At 45.1% G+C, this 20,537-nt stretch overlaps 1 protein-coding gene across 2 annotated transcripts in view; it reads right to left on the bottom strand.

Moving 5' to 3' along the window:
* Positions 1 to 20,537, bottom strand: part of DPYD (dihydropyrimidine dehydrogenase) — a 647,138-nt gene that overhangs the window by 121,673 nt on the left and 504,928 nt on the right. The window lies entirely within an intron of this gene.

Genomic DNA, 20,537 nt, shown 5'->3' with positions numbered 1-20,537 from the left:
CCTTGCAGCCCTCCATTGGACCCTCTCCAGCAGATCCTTCTCCCTCTTAAACTGGGGAGCCCAAAACTGAAGGCAGTATGCAAGATGAGGTCTCACCAGGGCAGAGTAGAGGGAGAGGAGAACCCACATCCAGGTGGGGTTCGAATATCTCCAGAGAGGGAGACTCCACAACACCCCTGGGCAGCCTCTTCCAAAGTTCTGTCACCTTCACAGTGAAAAAAAACCTCCTCAGGTTTAAATGAACCTTCCTATGCCTCACCTTCCATCATTGCCCCTTGTCCTGTCACTGGGCATCATGCAGCAGAGCCTGGCTCCAGCCTCCTGGCACTCACTCTTCACCTATTTATAAACACTGATGAGGTCACCTCTCAGTCTCCTATTCTCCAAGCAGCAGAACCCTAGCTCCCTCGAGCTCTCCTCATAAGAGAGACATTCTATTTGCTTATTCATCTTTGTGGCTCTGCACTGGAATCTCTCAAGCACTTCTATGTCCCTCTTGAACTGAGGGCCCAGAATTGGATACAGTTTCAGGCATTATCCATACTTGTAAAGCATCACAAACTTGGCCAAAAATGAAAAGAAACACTGCAAAACCATTTGAATAAACATTGCACAGCTGTCTTGAAGGCTTTAGCTGCTGCTCAAGACAAACAATGCCTGAGACAGAAAGCAATGCTTTAGTGTACAGCACAGGCCAGACAAAGATCTGTGTTCCTACATAGAAAGAATCAGGCTGGGTTTTTCTGAGGGAGATGTTGTCCAGGTAAGAGGGACACTTCTTTCTGTCTGACTAAGAAACGTTTAAAAGCACCGTTTCACTGCACTTGACATTTCATATATTTTTTAATATGCTTTCCCTTTGGATGTTTGTAGATTTGGATAATCCTTTAAGTAAGCTGCTTTCAACTATTAAGGCAATCATCCAAAGCTCCAAATAATAAAGTATATTCATTCGTGGTTGTATCTCCCAGAGTGGAGCTTGCATTTTCAAAGGGCATATAAAGGCAGAGGCAGACAACTCCCTGCTACACTTACAGGAGCTGTGATTAAAGTCTCAGTGCATTGTGTCTGCAATGCATCTGCTTGGGCTACATCCTATTGGTGGTATGCAAGTAGTGAAAACGTGTATAGATGCTGCTCATTGAATGATGGATAGCACAGGCAGCTGACACTTGCTGTTCATTGCTTTTCTCAAGACTATCTGAGATTTCTCTGGATACCTCCTATATTCTCAAAATATCTGCTCAATTTAAAACACCTCTTAGGATCGAGGCAATCCCAAGCACCAGTATAGGCTGGGCAGGGACTGGCTTGAGAGCAGCTCTGAGGAGAGGGGCTTGGGAGTGCTCCCTGCCTGGTAGAGTCTTACTGTTCTCCATGAAGGACCTGTTGTCAGCTCTCCAGAAAGAGCCTCTTTAGTCTGCATTAGCTAAGGCCTCCCCAGTCTGGCTGCAAGAGTTGACGAGGAGAATGATCCTACGCAAGCCCAGGTCCCAAAACCTGCCACGCCTTGCTTTAAACAGGACAGCTCCACTGCCTCTTCCTCCGGGCGCTGTTTGTGTCGAGGTGATTCTCCAGTACAGAAAACTGGAATTTGCATTCTCTTAACCATTAAAAATACTCTGCTTTCAGATCATGTGGATTTTTTGCAACCTACCACTGCCCTTCACTGTAACCCTGGCAGGCAAAGCAGAGTTCACAGGAGACCAGTATTAAACACAGTCTCACCCAGATGCTCAGCTAAGCAGCCTCTACTGTCATTTGCTCTGGATCCAGCACCAAATTATCTTTTGGGGCAAGGACAATTTTTGCTGTCTCAGGACTGACACTTGTTTGTCATATGCTTAGCCCAACACCTCCTCTTCCTTCAGCAGCTGAACTCTGCCTGAGTGAAAGCCAGAAGACTCACCCTCTGCTCACACAGGCTCTGGCACTTGCCATCAAGACACGTGGGATGGTCTTCCATGCTCACAGGATTTACACAAATATTTCTTGTTAGTTTAAGAGAGACTACACAGAAATGTCAGATTTCCAGCTTCTAAACTTCAGTTTGCATAAATGGGAAGCCTAGCCCAAGAGGTACTAACAGTATGTTTTGGTGAAAGCATACTCTGGTTCATAAACAGTAGAAAACTCACCAAAACTGCCTTAAGGGATCTAAGATCACAGAATCACAGAATTAGCCAGGTTGGAAAAGACCTCTAGGATCATCGAGTCCAACCTATCACCTAACCCTCCTAATTAACTAAACCCTGGCACTAAGTGCCTCATCCAGCCTCCTTTTAAACACCTTCAGGGATGATGACTCCACCACCTCCCTGGGCAGCCCATCCCAATGCAAATCTATCTTTCTTCCTAACATCCAGCCTGAACCTGCCCTGGCCAGCTTCAGGCTGTGTCCTCTTGTTCTGTCCCTGGGTGCCTGGCAGAAGAGACCAACCCCACCTGACCACAGTCTCCTTTCAGGTAGTTGCGGAGAGCAATGAGGTCTACCCTAAGCCTCCTCTTCTCCAGGCTGCACACCCCCAGCTCCCTCAGCCTCTCCTCACAGGGCTGTGCTCCAGCCCCCTCACCAGCCTTGCTGCCCTCCTTTGGGCACATTCTAGCACCTCAACATCTTTCTTAAACTGAAGGGCCCAGAACTGGACACATGACTCAAGGTGTAGCCTGACCAGCACTGAGTACAGGGGCAGAAGGACGCCCTAGTCTTGCTGGCTGTGCTGTTCCTGGTACAGGCCAGGATGCCACTGGCCTTCTTGCCCACTTGGGCACACTGCTGGCTCATGTTCAGCTGTCAACCAGTACCCCCAGGTCCCTCTCTGCCTGGGTGCTCTCCAGCCACTCTGTCCCCAGCCTGTAGCTCTGTATGGAATTGTTGTGGCCAAAGTGCAGAACCTGGCACTTGGCCTTGTCACACCAGGACAGATCACAGAAAGGAGCTGGAGATGAACAGGAACTTTCCACAGGACCACTAACAGCTGTTTGCCTTTCTATGAGCTCAATCAATTGTAAAGTGTATGAAAGGAACAGAATGACTCTCTGAAAGGAGATGACTGCTAGTGTCCAAAGAGCAAATATTAGGACAAAATTGATGGTCCAGTCCTTGAGACAGAATTGATCGTCTGGTCTTACAGAAAGACTTGAGACCAAAACAGGCAAAACCAAAACAAAACAAAGGGTCTGTGCTGTCTCTTCTCACAGGTTTATTTATGGAGCCTTTTGGAAGGCATGCACGCCAAGGCATGCACTGAACAGCCAAACCCATTGAAACTAGTCTTAAAAACCCTGGCTCCCAGAATTCTTCAAATATTCTGTAGCTGAAGTGGAGGCTACAGGTAAGCAGCAGCCTTGCTCTATTGCTTCAGGCTCTAGAATCAAACTGTGAGAGCAAAGTGGAAGAACCCAGATATTGTTGACTCTGAGATCAGAAAGAGAAATTTCTACGTCATCTGCATGAGTAAAAAACTGGCATCTGCTTAGAAGTGTGATAGTTTGCATTCTTTTAACCCCAATGTAACTGAGAGTTTACATTCAACCTGTTTGTAAGCCTGACAGACCCTTTGACCTGAGTGATACTGTACATCAAGGAGTTCCACAAGCAAATATTTCCAGAATAAAATTGTTCCACTCTTCACCTTCTCTACTTAAGTGACTGTCTCTGTACAACGGTCAGTAGAGGAAAAGGCACAAGTGACAGTTTATTCTACATCACAGCACAAGAGGTGATCAGAAAAGCCTTCACTCAGCCTGAAGAAATCACAGAATCACAGGGCCTTAGAGGTTGGAGAGACATCCAGAGATCTTCCACTCCAACCATCCTTCCAAAGCAGCATCACCCAGGGTATTTCACACAGGAATGCATCCAGATGGCTTTGGAAAGTCTCCAGAGAAGGAGACTCCACAACCTCTCTGGGCAGCCTGCTCCAGGGCTCTATCACTCTCACTGTAAAGAAGTTTCTCCTCATATCGAGCTGAAACCTTCTCTGTTCCAGTTTATATCCATTGCTCCTTGTCTCATTGCTGCTGACCACCAAAAAGAGCTCGGTCCCCTCCACTTGACATCCACCCCTCAGATACTTGCTCACATGGATCACATCCCCTCTCAGCCTTCTCTTCTCCCCTCTCAGCCTTCTCTTCTCCAGACTAAACAGCTCCAGGGCTCTCAGTCTCTCTCCATAGGGCAGATGCTCAAGTCCCACAGTCATCCTTATGGCTCTTTATTGGACTCTCTCCAGCAGGTCCCTGTCTCTCCTGAACTGGGGAGCCCAAAACTGGACACAGTATTGCAGGTGTGGTCTCAGCAGGGCAGAGCAGAAGGAGAGAAGAACCTCCCTAGCCCTGCTGGCCACACTTCTCCTGATGTACTCCAAGATGACACTGGCTCTCTTTATCACAAGGGCACATTGCTGGCCCATGCAGAACTTGCTGCCCACCAGGACTCCAAGGACTTTCTCCATGGAGCTGCTTTCCAGCAAGGCATCATCCAACCTGTACTGGTGCCTGCTGTTATTCCTCCCCAGTTGCAGGACGCAGCACTCATCCTTATTGAACTTTATATGGTTAGTCTTCATCCAGCACTCAGCCTGCCCAGCTCTCATTGGGTGGCAGCACAGCTTGACGGGGGCAAGTGTAGGATTTGATGAACCCTAGCATAGGCAGCAATGAGACTTGCAACCTCTTCTGGATCATAGGTACTTTTGAGTACTAGGTGCACTTGATATTCCTAATTTGAGTTATTACTTACATTTGATGATTAGTAAATTAGTGACAAATTGATGCGATCACCAAAGTATTCAATTCAGCTGTAATTCACCCAAAGGAATGTAAAAACATTTTAGGAGTGCTTCTGATGAGAGTAAATAAATGGCACTAAGGACGAGCTGACGTTTGCCTGGGGTTTACTGTAAACTATTCCTCCCAGCACTTTGTTCTTTAGCCAACACAACAAACCTATCAGAGGAGGCAGTCCTTGTCTCTCACATTTCTTGATCACAAGCTTTCCCTTCTGTACTAAAACCTGATGGTCTAGAAGAGAATCTGATTTACTCATGGAAGAGATCCTACTGCTGAATGAAAGAGTGAAGTTACTTTCCAGTTGAAAGACACAAAATAAACAGGGACACGAACAAATAGGATGCAAGCTATCGAAAAACAAATAGACAAACAAGCAAAACCAAAAGCCAAACCAAACAACAACAAATAAACAAACAAAACCAAATCTGCCCCAAACAAAAAATAACCAAGCAGCAGGGCAAATAATAAAGAAAGGCAAATAAGCTTTAAATTTCACAGAATCATGGAATTACAGAACCTTAGAGTTTGGAAGGGACCTCCAGAAATCATCCACTCCAACTTCCCTGCCAAAGCAACATCACCCAGGATAGTCCAAACAGGAATGCATCCAGGTGGGTTTGGAGTCTCCAGAGAAGAAGACTTCACAACCTCTCTGAACAGCCTGCTCCAGGGCTCTATCACCCTCACTCTAAGGAAATTTCTCCTCATATCGAGCTGAAACTTTCTCTGTATCTATTGCTCCTTGACTTACTGCTGCTGACTACCAAAAGGAGCTTGGCCCCCTCCACTTGACACCCACCCCTCAGATATTTGCTCACATGGATCACATCCCCTCTCAGCCTTCTCTTCTCCAGACTAAACAGCTCCAGGGCTCTCAGTATCTCTCCACAGGGGAGATGCTCAAGTCCCACAGTCATTCTTGTGGGTCCCTGCTGCAGTCTCTCCAGCAGGTCCCTGTCTCTCCTGAACTGGGGAGCCCAAAACTGGACACAGTATTGCAGGTGTGGTCTCAGCAGGGCAGAGCAGGAGAGAAGAACCTCCCTAGCTCTGCTGGCCACACTTCTCCTGATGCACCCCAAGATGCCATTAAATCTCTTGCACATAAAGGCACATTGTGGCCCATGCAGAACTTGCTGCTCCCTACCACTCCAAGGTCTTTCTCCACAGAACTGCTTTCCAGCAGGACAGCCCAGATCTAGAGTCCCTATTTTCTTGCATTTTCCTATGAGTACCACAGGCAGGTAATATATTCCAGAACAGAGATTTGTGGAGGAGTTTTTGAAAGGTTGAAATGGTAATGCCAAACTTTGGTAATGCCAAACTTTGAAAGAGCTGTAAGAATTAGTGGGAATTTGGAAGATGCTTTCTGACAAATGCAGTGGTGCTTAAGAAATTGAGGTCCATCTCCAGCATGCATTTGAAAGACACCTCACTTGCTAAAAATTAGCACATACCAGGTACTTCAACATGCTGGGATCTGCAGTTCCACTAGTTGAGCACACATAGCTGGGGAAACTGCTGCTATGGTACTCTCCTTATAGGAGCATTGAAGATGGTACAAGATACTTGATGTGGCTACCATTTACCTTGCAGGCAATTAATGGGTTTAACAAACAAAGTCCATTTATGCATACCTTAAGCAGGGGAGTGAGATTTGAAAATGAAAGACAGAGAGAGAAATACCTGGTGAAGATGACATGCTACTCTATGTCAAAAACTACTCTTTCAAGTCTGTCATTAATTATGGAACAAATACTTCCTACTATATAAAGATTTAAACAATGAAATAACTATATGATGCAGAAGCCCCTGACCTTTTTCTTGCCTTAAAACAAAGATATTTGATTTTTTTAAAATAAAAATGAATATTTTTCCTGACTATCAGGGACTGCAGTCAAGGAAGATCAACAGGCAAAATAAAACATGAAGAAGCAACAGAAGATATGTCAACTAGATTCCTCCTCCTGATCAGCACAGGTAGGCATAGCTGCCCTTGTCCTGAGGACAGCAGACCCATGACAAATTATGAGAGGTATTGTACATACTTATTTGTTTAGGGTTTTATTCTTCCTTAGGAAGTAAAAAACCCTCTACCAATGCCAAAAGACCCATACTTTATTACAACTTTATAAACCCTTGGGGTTGCCAAGGGACAGCATCAAAAATGTTCACTAGGTGGAGGTTTAGAGAGCCAAAATTAATGCTGCTTTTAAGGAGAAGCTGCAAATAACCCAGTAGCTTTGGAAGTTCCTAGCAGAAACAGAACCATAGAATCATAGAATGGTTTAGGTTGGAAGGGATCTCAAAGCTCATCCAGTTCCAATCCACTGCCATAGGCAGGGACACCTCCCGCTAGAACAGGTTGCTCAAGGCCTTATCCAACCTGGCCTTCAACGCCTTCCATCAGGAAGCAGCCACAACCTCCCTGGCCAACCTGTGCCAATCTTTCACCACACTCGCTGTAAAGAATGTTAGAGGTTAGAAGGGACCTCCAAAGATCATCCACTCCAACTCCCCTGCCAAAGCAGCATCACTCAGGGTAATCCATACATGAAATGCATCTGGGTGGGTTTTGAAAGCCTCCAGAGAAGGAGACTCCACAACATCTCTGGGCAGCCTGCTCTGTCACTCTAACTGCAAAGAAGTTTCTCCTCACATTGAGATGGAACTTTCTGTGTTCAAGTTTGTATCCATTGCTCCTTGTCTTATTGATGCTTATCACCCAAAAGAGCTTGGCCCCCTCCATTTGACACCCAACCCTCAGATATATGTGCTCATTGATCAGATCTTCTCTAAGCCTTCTCTTCTCCAGACTGAACAGCCCCAGGGCTCTCAGTCTCTCTCCCTAGGGGAGATGCTCAAGTCACCCAATCATTCTTGCAGCTCTTCTCTGGACTCTCTCCAGTAGGTCACTGTCTCTCTTGAGAGATCCTCCTGATCTCAGTGACTCTCCAATGACAAAAGCACACAGTTTCACTAGCCTGGCATAGTGGACTGCATCCTCACTTGCAGTATATTGCACCAACCCAAGTCTCTAGCACATATTTGCACTAGTAAAAATAAGTTTGCTCTAAGGGGCAAACTCTCTAAAGGGGCCTTTAGACAAAGATGGTCCAGGTCCATTAAAAAGGAATCAAGTGAATTGAGGTGAAACAATTCAAACTGATTATACTCAGCCTGAATCTTGAAATCATTCAAATGGTCTTTATCAAACTCTTTATCAAGGAAAAGAAAGTGATTTTAAAGGAAAGCAAACTCCCATATCTCAGGTTAGCAGATGACTAAAAGCAAAATTTTGTCTAAAGTTACTAGATGGAATAAAAAGAGTTTTTGTCATAATTCTCCCTATTCTGTGCATTATAAAGTAAAATTAGGTTTTAATTTGCATTGTATTATAGTATAGTATAGTATAATGCACTCCTTCTTTACAAATTTGAGATTTACATGAGAAAGCCTAAATATGACAAGGAAAAATTAGCTGATAGATTATTTTTTTACCAATAAATCACTGATAAAAGTCTGTGCTGTTAAAAAAATAGACCTCCAATTTCTAAGCAACATCAGACTCCCTCCCTCTGTAAATATATTATCAGAAGACAGTTGGTATTGTTCTCTTGCTGATTGTTACAAGGGCTAAAGAAGCCAATGGCAGCAAATATCAGGCCTAGTTTAAAAAAAATCCTCAAACATTTCAGAAAGAAACTGGTCTGGGAAAGTTCAGGTATCGCAGATGAACAACCCAGTGCTGCAGGAAGTAACTGTAACTAGGTAAGCAAGTCTGGCAAACATAAACCACACAAAATACAATCGTTTGAGACATTGGCTCTGTACCTTCTCTCCATACATTATCTGCATTTGCAGACAGTGGAGGGAATGACAGAATGTCAGAGGCTGGAAGGGACCTCAAAAGCTCATCCAGTCCTATTCCTCTGCCAGAGCAGGATCACCTCTACCAGATCACATAGGAACATGTCCTGGAGAGGTTTGAATATTGCCAAAGAGGGAGACTCCACACCATCCCTGGGCAGCCTCTTCCAGTGCTCTGTCACCTTTACAATGAAAAAAATTCCTCCTCATGTTTAAATGAAACTTCCTACGCCTCAACTTCCACCACTGCCCCTTGTTGTGCCACTGGGCATCACCCAGCAGAGGCTGGCTCCAGCCTCCAGGCACTCACTCTTTACACATTTATAAACATTGATGCAGCCACCTCTAAGGCTCCTCTTCTCCAAGCAGCAGAGCCCCAGCTCCCTCAGGCTCTCCTCATAAGAGTATCTCCTCATTCCCTTAACCATCTTTGTGGCTCTGTGCTGTTGTGACTCTCTCAAGAAGTTCTATGTCCCTCTTGAAATATGGGCCTAGAACTGGGCACAACACTCCAGATGTGGCCTCATCAAGGCAGAGGGGGAGAACCTCTCTCGACCTACTAGCCACAGCCCTTCTAATACACCCCAGAATGTCATTGGCCCTCCTGGGCACAAGAGCACATTGCTGGCTCATGATCAACCTTCCATCAACCAAGACCCCCAGATCATTTTCCCCTTCACTGCCTTCCAACAGATCAGTCCCCAACCTATACTGACACCTGAGGTTGTTCTTTCCCAGGTGCAAGACTCTACACTTGCCCTTGTTGAATTTCATTAAATTTCTTCCTGCCCAACCCTCAAGCATGAAATGTGCAGATTATGTGTAACTAATTTGTGCACACCCCTTCTGCCTGCACTTCCTCTTCATTTCCTTCCTCTCTCCCACCTGTAGGTGGCCATCATAAGCTTCACTTAGCAAATAACTCATTAGCAGCATTTTCGACACTGTCATATCCAGATAATTAGCAATTTATTTAAATAACCAATTTCTGTGGGAATAATTGCCATGGAATGCCCTGAACCTACTTTTTAGAAACTATAATAAAAGTGTTAAGATAATCCCTGACATTTGCAAATGCCATTAGTTCACCTTTTCTTTTGATAGTGCTGTGGCATTATGTTTAAACAATTACCCGATAATGTGGCAGTTTAATGAAACAGCGTCCCAGGCACATCCTTCAAAATGGCCATGGAAGGCATCTCCGTGCAGAAGAAACCCCAACCAAGAGACATGCTCGCAGAGAAAGGCTATCCACAACTGGCAGGAGGGACAGGAGGCCTTCAGAACATTTCAAGCACCCTGAGCGCAATTCCAAGATGGACCTCGGCACAGCATTCAGTGGCACACAGATGAACGCTTCTGACTCACAGAATCACAGAATGAGCCAGGTTGGAAAAGACCTCTAGGATCATCGAGTCCAACCTATCACGTCTAATTAACTAAACCATGGCACTAAGTGTCTCATCCAGTCTCATTTTAAACACCTCCAGGGATGGTGACTCCATCACCTCCTTGGGCAGCCCATTCCAATGACAGTCACTCTTTCTGCCAAGAGCTTCTTCCTAACATCCACCCTGACCCTGCACTGGCACAGCTTGAGGCTGTGTCCTCTTATTCCGACACTGGGTACCTGGGAGAAAAGACCAACTCCACCTAGACACAACCTCCCTTCTGGTAGTCGTAGGGAGCAATGAGTTCTGCCCTAAGCTCCTCTTCTCCTGGCTGAACAATCCCAGCTTCCTCAGCCACTTCTCGTAGGGCTGTGCTCCAGCTGAAGGTCCAGAGAAGACTCTTTTCACTGCTCCCTATCTATTTACAGCCTGGTCAGTCCTTCAATCCATTATTACTCACATGTTAAGAGCCATTTGCCAAAATCACTAATAATAATCACAGAAATGTTCAGGTTGGAAAAGCCTCTCAGGATCACCAAGTCCAACCAAAGATGTTCCTAAGAGAATTGAGAGATGCTGTAGTCAAAAATCCTTTCAAACCTACCACAAGAACAACACAATTCACAGAATCACAGAAACATTCAGGTTGGAAAAAACCCTCAGGATCACCAAGTCCAACTGATAACCCTTCTCTGCAAGGTTCACCCTAAACCATATCCCCAAGCACCACAGCCAAACCAGCTTTAAACACAGCCAGGCTTGGTAACTCCACCACCTCGCTGGGCAGCTCATTCCAGGGCTTGGCCACTCTTCCTGGGAAAAAAATCTTCCTCATTTCCTGTCTAAACCTGCCCTGCTGCAGCTTGAGGCTATTCCCTCTTGTTCTGTCACTAATTACCTGTGAGCAGAGACCAGTGCCAACCTCCCTGCAACCTCCTTTTAGGTAGATGTAGAGAGCCATGAGAGCCCTCAGCCTCCTCTGTTCTACACTAACCATCCCCAGCTCCTTCAGTTGCTCTTCATTAGATTTATTCTCCAAAATGCACTTTTACTCAGGCTCTGGCTATTTCCAATCAAAACTGTTAACTGCTCATTGGCCAAATGGAGCACAGGAGGGGATATTAGTTTCATGGCAGTCTCTACAGTACTCAGCCTATTTCTTCAAAACAATGGCCACCTAAGGCATCATCTTATCCACAGTTTGGGAAGGGTGATCTGCCAAAACTACTAAATGGCAAAGGTTCTACTGACTACACTCAGGACAGGACCTTACCCCAGGGCTTTAGAATAAAGGTAATGATTCCGCAGATTTCAAATACTTCCCATCTCACTCTGCTATTGCTGCCTTTTGAAACCACATTGACTGACAGCATTCTACTTTTTTGTTTCTTTTTTTTAGTGTATCCTGAGTATTTATGGCATTTATGGCTTGATAAATCAATAGTGTGTCTATGCTTTCTCCGATAATTACTTTCTCCCTCTTTTTATTTCAGATCTTACTCTTCATTTGATTCTAGTTGGAATATCTACAGCTTTGAGTCTAATGTTTCACTGGGAAAAAAAGAGTTTCACTGGAATCACACAGAATTGTCAGGGCTGGAAGGGACCTCAAGGATCATTTAGTTCCAGCCCCTCCTGCCATGGGCAGGGACACCTCACATCAGATCAGGTTGCCCACAGACACATCCAGCCTGGCCTTAAAAACATCCAGGGATGAGGTTTCCACCACCTCCTTGGACAGCCTGTGCCAGTGTCTCATCACCCTCATGCTGAAGAACTTCTTCCTAAAGTCTAATCTCAATCTGCCCTCCTCTAGCTTGGATCCATTCCCCCCAGTCCTACCACTACCTGACACCCTCAGTAGTCCCTCCCCAGCTTTCTTGTAGCCCCCTTCAGATACTTGGGCCTTTAGATACTTAGAGCCCTTCAGATACTTAGAGCCTACTGCTCTCCAGACTGAACAACCCCAACTCTCTCAGCCTGTCCCAATAGGAGAGCAGCTCCAGCCCTCTGATCATCCTTGTGGCACTTCTCTGGACACATTCCAGCACAAATGTATTGCACAGCTTGTTCAGGGTTTCTAGAACAAGAGAGTTTCATAACGCTGGGCTTTGTAACTTTGGTAAGCAGTGTTAGAAGGGATATAGCTCGATAGCAGATTCAGACATTAAACATGGTATTGTATTATTGTTAGGAACCTGCAGAAGCAGTTAATCTTAGTGACTTTGGAAGTAAAGTGTCTGGTTTCTCAAAACTGAAGACTCGACTCTGAGGACACCTTATTGTGGCCTTCCTGTATCTGAAAGGGGTCTGCAAGAAAGATGGGGAGGAACTTTTTAGGGTGTAGGGTAGTTTCCTGTAAAAAAACCCTGTGCTCAACTAGATAAAAAAGGTGGAACTTTCATAAGTAAGGAGAAAAATCAGTGACCTTTTTAGTGTTTAAATTTACCATTTTTAATTGATAGTATTGATTATTTATCCTCTTTCAGCTGAAAGTTCATAAGCCCACCAGAGTTCTCATTCAGCAAATGTTTAGCAGCCATCAGAGACTGCTCTCAATTGAAAAGGTAAGAATCAGAGAAAGACGAGGTGGAGGGGGAAGTAACTTTTTCTTATCTGTAAACATTATCTATCCATGAAGACAAGGGAATTTTCACTGGTATCAAATTTTCAGTAGGAAAAATCAAGAGGATAGACACAAATTGTTTTGTGATTGCTGCAAGAGATGGTCACACATTTTCTAGCAAAGCCATTTTCTTACTGAAAACTACAGATACACTAAAAATCAATACTTCTGGTGATCTGCCTGCAACATAGCAAAGGATTTAGTGCTGCAAGATAGCAGATGTTCATTATTTAATTTCATTCATGCTTTCTGCTTTGGTTTGACTTAAAGCTGGAAAGTGGCTCACACCTTGTTTTCTGTGCTCATTGCTTGGCTCAGTCTGCCCTTCCTTTTTATGGACTGCTTTGCTATTACTTCCCGATCTTGACTTTGAGTCTGAGCCACCCTGTTTGGTGCCACAGGGCTGAGCACGGTGTGCTGCTGAAGGAGGTTCACTGCACTCTGAGGGCTAGGAGTCAGGAATGAAGGGACAGGGATAGCCTCTGATCACTTGTGCTCTGGCATAGGACAAGAGGCAAGGGATGGAAGCTGCAGTACAGGAAGTTTCAGCTCAACATAAGGAAGAACTTGTTGACTGGAAGGGTTCCAGAGCACTGGAACAGGCTGCCCAGAGATGTTGTGGAGTCTCCTCTGGAGCCTCTCCAGCCCTGTCTGCATGTGTTCCTGTGCAACCTGTGCTGGATTCTCTGGTCTTGCTCTGGCAGGGGGCTTGGACTGTAAGATCTATGGAGGTGTCTTCCAACCTCTAACATCCTGTGATCTGTGATCATTGATCTGTGATCACTCCTTGAGTGGGCTAGGACAAAATTTGACTTTTACTGAGAGAGTGGTAGTGTTAATAAAACAAGTAATGAAGTCAATAACAATAATAAAATGATAAAAATGATGCTAATCACTCAGGTATGTTCCCAGCATAAACCAAGGAAAAAGACCGGTGAACTAGCTCAGCACAAAATCCAAGGGGTCATCCCATCTAAGTAATATTGCCATACAAGACCACTGCAGCCCATCCCAGGAAGACAGATGAGCTCCAAACTCTATCAGGCAACTCCTTCCCCTGAAAGATGCAAGAGCTTCACTTTAACAAGCTGTGTTTCTCCCTGCCTATATATTCCGGTGCAGAAACAGATGTATTTAACTTGAAGTCTAGTAGGAGTGTTTGTGGCTATTCACCCAGAAGCTTGCAGATTTGTTCAAAGATGGTCTTGGCTCTGGCAGCCTTGGAGGCAGTGTGACCTCTGAGCTGCTTCTAGCTTCCTTAACAACTACCACAGTCAGTGTGACCCTGGTTCCAGAAACTAGGTTGTGCATGTCCATGCATATGTGATTCTAACCATACAAAGGCAGTTTAGTGTATCCAGGGACACACTGGAGGAGTGGAAACTGGCTGCTGAGCAACGTGATGAGGTTTCTTCACTGTACTAAAAAATAAGAACATTACTAAGAAATGCAGTACAGCAACTATGCAGATCATTCACAAACTGGAAGCATCCCTGTACTGTTTAATAACCACTTCTTTCAGAAGTCCATCATAAAAACTGCGCTCTACAGTTCAAGAGGGACAGGGATCTGCTGGACAGAGTCCAGCACAGGGCTACAAGAATGCTGAAGGGACCGCAGCACTGCCTGATGAGGAGAGGATGAGAGCCTTGGGGCTGCTTAGTCTGCAGAGGAGAAGGCTGAGAGGGGGTCTGAGCAATTTCTGTAAATAGCTGAGGGTTGGGGATCAGGAAGGAAGGGACAGGGACAGCCTCTGCTCACTTGTGCCTTGGCATAGGACAAGGGGCAAGGGATGGAAACTCCAGCACAGGAAGCTTCAGCTCAACATGAGGAAGAACTTGTTGACTGTAAGGGTCTCAGAGCACTGGCACAGGCTGCCCAGAGAGGTTGTGGAGTCTCCTTCTCTGGAGCCTTTCCAGCCCTGTCTGAATGTGTTCCTGTGACCTGCACTGGATTTTCTGGTTCTGCTCTGGCAGGGGAGTTGGACTGGAAGATCTGCAGAGGTCCCTTCCAACCCCTAACATCCTCTGATCCTGTGGTTCTGTGATAAAAAAAAAGGAAGCAAAACCAATGGAAAAGCAGCAAACTTAAGAAAACAGCTCTAGATATCTATTAAGTTCAAAGTATTTCCTTCTTCCTTTGTGTAGCTCAGGATCATTCTTACCTTATTCTGTAGTTTATGTGTTTTATTTTTTCCCTATCTCTCTATTTTATTGATCTCATCCAGCTGTTACTGTCTAGTAATAGAAATTTTATGGATATATTTAGCTGTAGATACATAAAACACGTGGAAAAGATGATGGCACGAACACAAATGTTTTGTGGAAAGAATGACTCAGTTTCAGCAGAAAAGGCTGTATTTGCTTGTGCAGTGGTGTCTGTGTCTACACACACATCTCCCATCTCATTATTATTATGCCTCCATACAATCTGGGTGAGCATATAGATACAGGCACACTCTGTACATCCATTTCCATATTCACATATACATAAAACAGTGGATGACACGTCCCCTGATAAAACCTGTTACTTCAACACTTTGAGTGAAAAGTGTTAAAATAAATGGCTCATCACATACAATGTGTTAAAATAAATGTTTATTTCAACACTGTGTGTATCATAGCCACTTCTTTCAACACTTCCCATTTCTCAAAACTCACATAACCAAGATCAGGAGAACTGAAAGCTGTACCTAAGGCAGCTGATGAATGCAGCCCCTCCCATTTGCTTGCTATAGGATGAGTGGGAAGTTAGAGCTCTACCTAAGGTAGTTGATAAGCACAGACCTTCTCATCTGTCTGCCACAGGACAAGTGGGAAGTTATCTGACACTTTTTTTTTCCTCTCAGCAATAAGAGGAAACTACCTACTTTGACTCTTCATGGAGATCTGCATGTGCCTGCAAGCCGGTGGGCTGCGGCATCATTCAGAAAGGAGGAGTCTCTTGAGATATTTGGAAAGCAAGCTGCTGCTATCAGCACAGATTTGGGAAAAGCAGCAAAGCATGGGGGCTTTTGACAATCTCAATTTGCAGTGTTGGAGTTTGACACCAAGGGATCTGGGCAGAGAGAGACGCATGTGAAGAAGAAAAAACCTAGTGCTGTCCACACTGAATGCTAGAAGTGATGTGGGTTTTGTTGGACCAGTTATAACCTAGTGAAACACTGGCACAGGTTGCCCAGGGAGGTTGTGGCTGTTCCCTCCCTGGAGGTGTTGGATGAGGCCTTGAATGACCTGCTCTAGTGGGAGGTGTCTCTGCATATGGCAGGAGGTTGGAACTGGATGAGCTTTGAAGTCCCTTCCAACCTAAACCATTCTATGATTCTTGATTCTATGGTCAAATTATGAATTGGAGAGAACAGCTGGCTTCTGGCTCTGTTCTGCTGGAGATTGGGATCATTCTTCAGTTCCCAAGACATGTCATATTTATTTTAATAAAGAACCTGAAGGATCTTTCAAGCAGAAGCTTTCCAACTTTAGGCAGCCGTTAAAGTATAAATACATTCATTGAGAGCTTCATGTTGCTGTATTTGGTCAATGCCAGCATCTGGAGACAGGATGAGAGAGTTTAGGTTGTTCAGTGTGGAGAAAAGAAGGCTTAAGGAGAGTTTCTTGTGGCCTTATAGTATCTGAAGGGGGCTCCAAGAAAGCTGGGGAAGGACATCTTAAGGTGTCAGGTAGTGATAGGACTGAGGGGAATGGATCCAAGTTAGAGGAGGGCAGATTCAGATTAGGTGTTATGAAGAAGCTCTTCAGCATGAGGGTGGTGAGACACTGGCATAGGTTGCCAAGGGAGATGGTGGAAACCTCATCCCTGAAAATTTTTAAGGCCAGGCTGGATGTGGCTGTGGGCAACCAGATCTAGTGTGAGGTGTGCCTAGCCATGGCAGAGGGTTGGAACTGGATGATCCTTGAAGTCCCTTCCAGCCCTGCTAATTCCATGAATCTATGATCTCAAGCTGCTCCTGCAAGCAGCACTTGGAGGTTCCATTATAATCAGTTTTTCACTAGCATTAGTTGCTTTCTCTGACTTGTTTTGGGAGGAAAGCAAAAGAATCTCCCATTCTCTGGCAGTTCCTGATGAACTTTACAGATCATTCTCTAAAGGACATGGAGGCAGGATAAGAATGAAGAAATTTAAATCATGCTCAAAGAAGGCACAAACCCTCCCAAGAGCAATATTTGCTGCTAAGTTCCCTGCAGTGCTTCTATGCAGTCTTTCTCCTCTGAAAAACTCCAAAAGCATGATTAGAGATTACCTAGGCACTAGCAAGACAGTGTGGCCTCCCTGGAGGTGTTCAAGACTCAGTAGGATGAGGCCTTGAGCAACCTGTTCTAGTGAGAGGTGTCTCTGTCTGTGATGAGAGGTTGGAACTGGATGAGCTTTGAGGTCCCTTCCAACCTAAACCATTCTATCACTCTTCTTGTACTCTTTGGTCCCTGAACTTGCAGATCTGTGCACTGGTCTGGACAGGGCACAGACCCACAAATTCAATTAATGAAATGTTAGCAAAGACTTTGCAAGCAGCACACCATGGCAGCAGCCTGGTGTGCAACACAGACAATGAAAAATAGAGAGCCACAAATAAATCCATAGCCTTGAGCCAAGGTGCCTCACAGATCTAGTTGCCTATATTTAAACATCTCTCTTCCTGTAAAGTTCTCTTCCTCCAGTGTCACCTCTGGCAGAAAAAACACTGTCATCATTTTGTAGCAGAGCAGCCTACAACACAATGAAACTTCTACAGACAAAAAACATTTTCACCCTTTCACTTTCTTCAGATGTGATTAGTTCCAGAAAGAGGAGGCATCATCACTCCTTGGAAGACATTGTAGGCTACGAGATCAGTCCTCAGAAGCCAACATGTAATGAAAGTGCTTTACTGCTCAGCATCCATCAGCTCCAAGACTGGCAGCTGCTCACAGGATGGCAGAAGTGGAAATATTTGGCTAACAACTCTTGCAGACATTAAAACACTGCATGACAGATGTGCAGTACACACAAGAACCTCACCTTGTTGCAATCACAACTTCAGAACTAGGTCCACAGGTTTATAATTATTTAGGTCCTTACCCTTGGGTATTTTTGTAATGACACTTCTGTGGTAACAGTTTCCTACAAAACCAAAGGAACTCCTCTCCATTGTCAAGCTGATGTCATGGCCATGCATGGACAACCATTTCAAAGCTAGGCTTTTCCTTCTGTTCTTTCACAACTACAGGAGGTTTCATGTCATTGCTTTAGCTGATGGTGTTAGTGTCTTAATGGAAAGCAAAATCATCACAGAATTGTCAGGGCTGGAAGGGACCCCAGGGATCACCCAGTTCCAATCCTCCTGCCATGGCCAAATATACCTCACACTAGATCAGGGTGCCCAGGGCCACATTCAGCTTGGCCTTAGAAACACTGCAGTTCATATGAACACTGTGCATGCTCAGGGTCATTCACTCTCATCTGCTGGTGGATAACAAGTTCTGCATGGACAGTAACATGCCTGGGTGGGCAAGGCCAATGGGATCCTGGGGGGCATTAAGCAGAGTGTGTTCAGCAGATCAAGAGAGGTTCTTCTCCCCCTCTACTCTGCCGTTATGAGGCCCTACCTGGAATACTGCACACAGTTGTGGGCTCCCCAGTTCAAGAGGGACAGGGATCTGCTGGACAGAGTCCAAGGGAAGGCTACAAGGATGCTGAAAGGACTGCAGCACTGCCTGATGAGGAGAGGTTGAGAGCCCTGGGGCTGCTTAGTCTGCAGAGGAGAAGGCTGAGAGGGGATCTGAGCGATGTCTGTAAATAGCTGAGGGCTGAGGGTCAGGAAGGAAGGGACAGGGACAGCTTTTGCTCACTTGTGCTCTGGCATAGGACAAGGGGCAAGGGATGGAAACTCCAGCACAGGAAGCTGCACCTCAACATGAGGAAGAACTTCTTGACTGTAAGAGTCCCAGTGTCTCACCACCTTCATGCTGAAAAACTTCTTCCTAGTGTCTAATCTTAATCTGCCCTCCTCTAGCTTGGATCCATTCCCCCCAGGCCTACCACTGCCTGACACCCATAAAAATCCCTCCCTAGCTTTCCTGGAGCCCCCTTCAGATACTGGAAGGCCACGAGAAGGTGTAAACTATCTGTGGCATATAGGAAGCACAAATCTTATGCATGGAGACCTATATTAGCATTGGACATGCTATTGAGGGTTGATAATTAAAATGTGTTTTCATCAGTCCTCCTTGTGACCACCCACATTCCTCAATGCTGATCTCAAGGTAAAATTACACACCTGTATCATAACTCGGCTTGCTGCATTAATAACAAAATAACAGCTTTAATGGGCCTAAATACTAATTTGCTTGATATATTCAGAGCAGCATAAGGGGATGCAAGGGAATTTAGTGTATTGCTCTGTCAGATCATTTTAATTGTTATCCAATGAGGGCAGCTCAGAGGGTAAGGAACTTAATTTATGTACTTACTCATCCCCTCAGCTTCCATGGAAGAAAAATGGTACCAACACAACTTCTAAACTGCATTCAATGGTTTTCAGTGAACAAAGTAAAGGTCAATTAACAGAGAGCCAGGGGCCCCCATAGTGCTTGTTGATCTCCAAATACTGATCAGCAGACAGAGTGTTGCTGCTAAATGTGCAGCAGTGAGATTTGGCATTTCTGTGGTGTCTTCTCGGAGAGGATATCCAAATGCTGTACGAAGGTGTAACATTTTTATCTCCCAGAAGAGAATGAGTGCATGGGAAACTCTGGAGGGCTGTTACACTTTGAAGACTAAAGTCCTAATTGTAAATTGTAATTAAAAGTTTTCCAGAGAATTCAAGAGAGAGATCAGGGGGAAGGACTAAATATAAGAGAGATGCTTATCCCATTCCACTGGTCCAAAAGTTTCTGTATGGCTTGGAGCTGCAGTGTGCTCTTCTCTTTCTCTGTCCTGTCTTTCTTCTGTACTCCTCTGAACTTTACTCCTGTCCTCCTCCCCTTGTTTGGGTTAGTGGTAAGGACACTGATCGTGAGTGGGGAGAGATAGAAGTGTGTTAGCTGACAAGAGCCCCTTGGATTTGTCCAGGGGGGTGCTCAGGGGTGTAGCTGGGCTATTGTCTAGTTGTATTTCTACATATGCCTTTGTATATGATTATTACCATTTATATTTAGTCTACTTTGGTAAATATCAATTTCATTTTACTTCCAAATGCTTCGGGGGTGAAGTGGGTTAGGAACTTCCCCCCTCCCCCCACACACAGACTATTTGAAATTTACCACACCAGCTCAGATGGCTTAGCAGTAAGATGAAGCTATATTTACAGCATGGCAAAAATTATAAGCATATATACACAAAATATATTTACAAGTATGTACAAGTATTTACAACTATAGACTCATGGAATCACAGAATGGTTTAGCTTGGAAGGGACTTCAAAGCTCATCCAATTCCAAACCCCTGCCATAGGGGACACCTCCCACTAGAACAGGTTGCTCAAGTCCTCATCCAACCTGGCCTTCAGCACCTTCAGGGAGGGAGCAGTCACACCTCCTAGGCAACCTGTGCCAGTGTCTCACCACCCTCACTCCAAAGAACTTCTTCCTAACATCTAGTCTAAATCTCATCTCTGCCAGTTTAAACCCATTACTCCTCGTCCTGTTACTACAAGACCTTATCAATATTGCCTCCCCAGCCCTCCTGTAGCCCCCTTCAGGTATTGGAAGACCACTCCAAGTTCTCCTTGAAGCCTTCTCTTCTTTAGGCTGCAGAGCCTCAACTCTCATAGCCTGTCCTCATAGCAGAGCTGCTGTAGCCCTCTGAACATATTTGTGGCCCTTCTCTGGACTGGCTCCAACAGTTCAATGTCCTTCTTGTGTTGA

Source organism: Pogoniulus pusillus, chromosome 8 (assembly GCF_015220805.1).
Source record: "Pogoniulus pusillus isolate bPogPus1 chromosome 8, bPogPus1.pri, whole genome shotgun sequence".
NCBI classification, from domain to species: domain Eukaryota; kingdom Metazoa; phylum Chordata; class Aves; order Piciformes; family Lybiidae; genus Pogoniulus; species Pogoniulus pusillus.
Note: the sequence above shows the minus strand (reverse complement) of the source record. Positions and strands in the feature narration are given on the sequence as shown.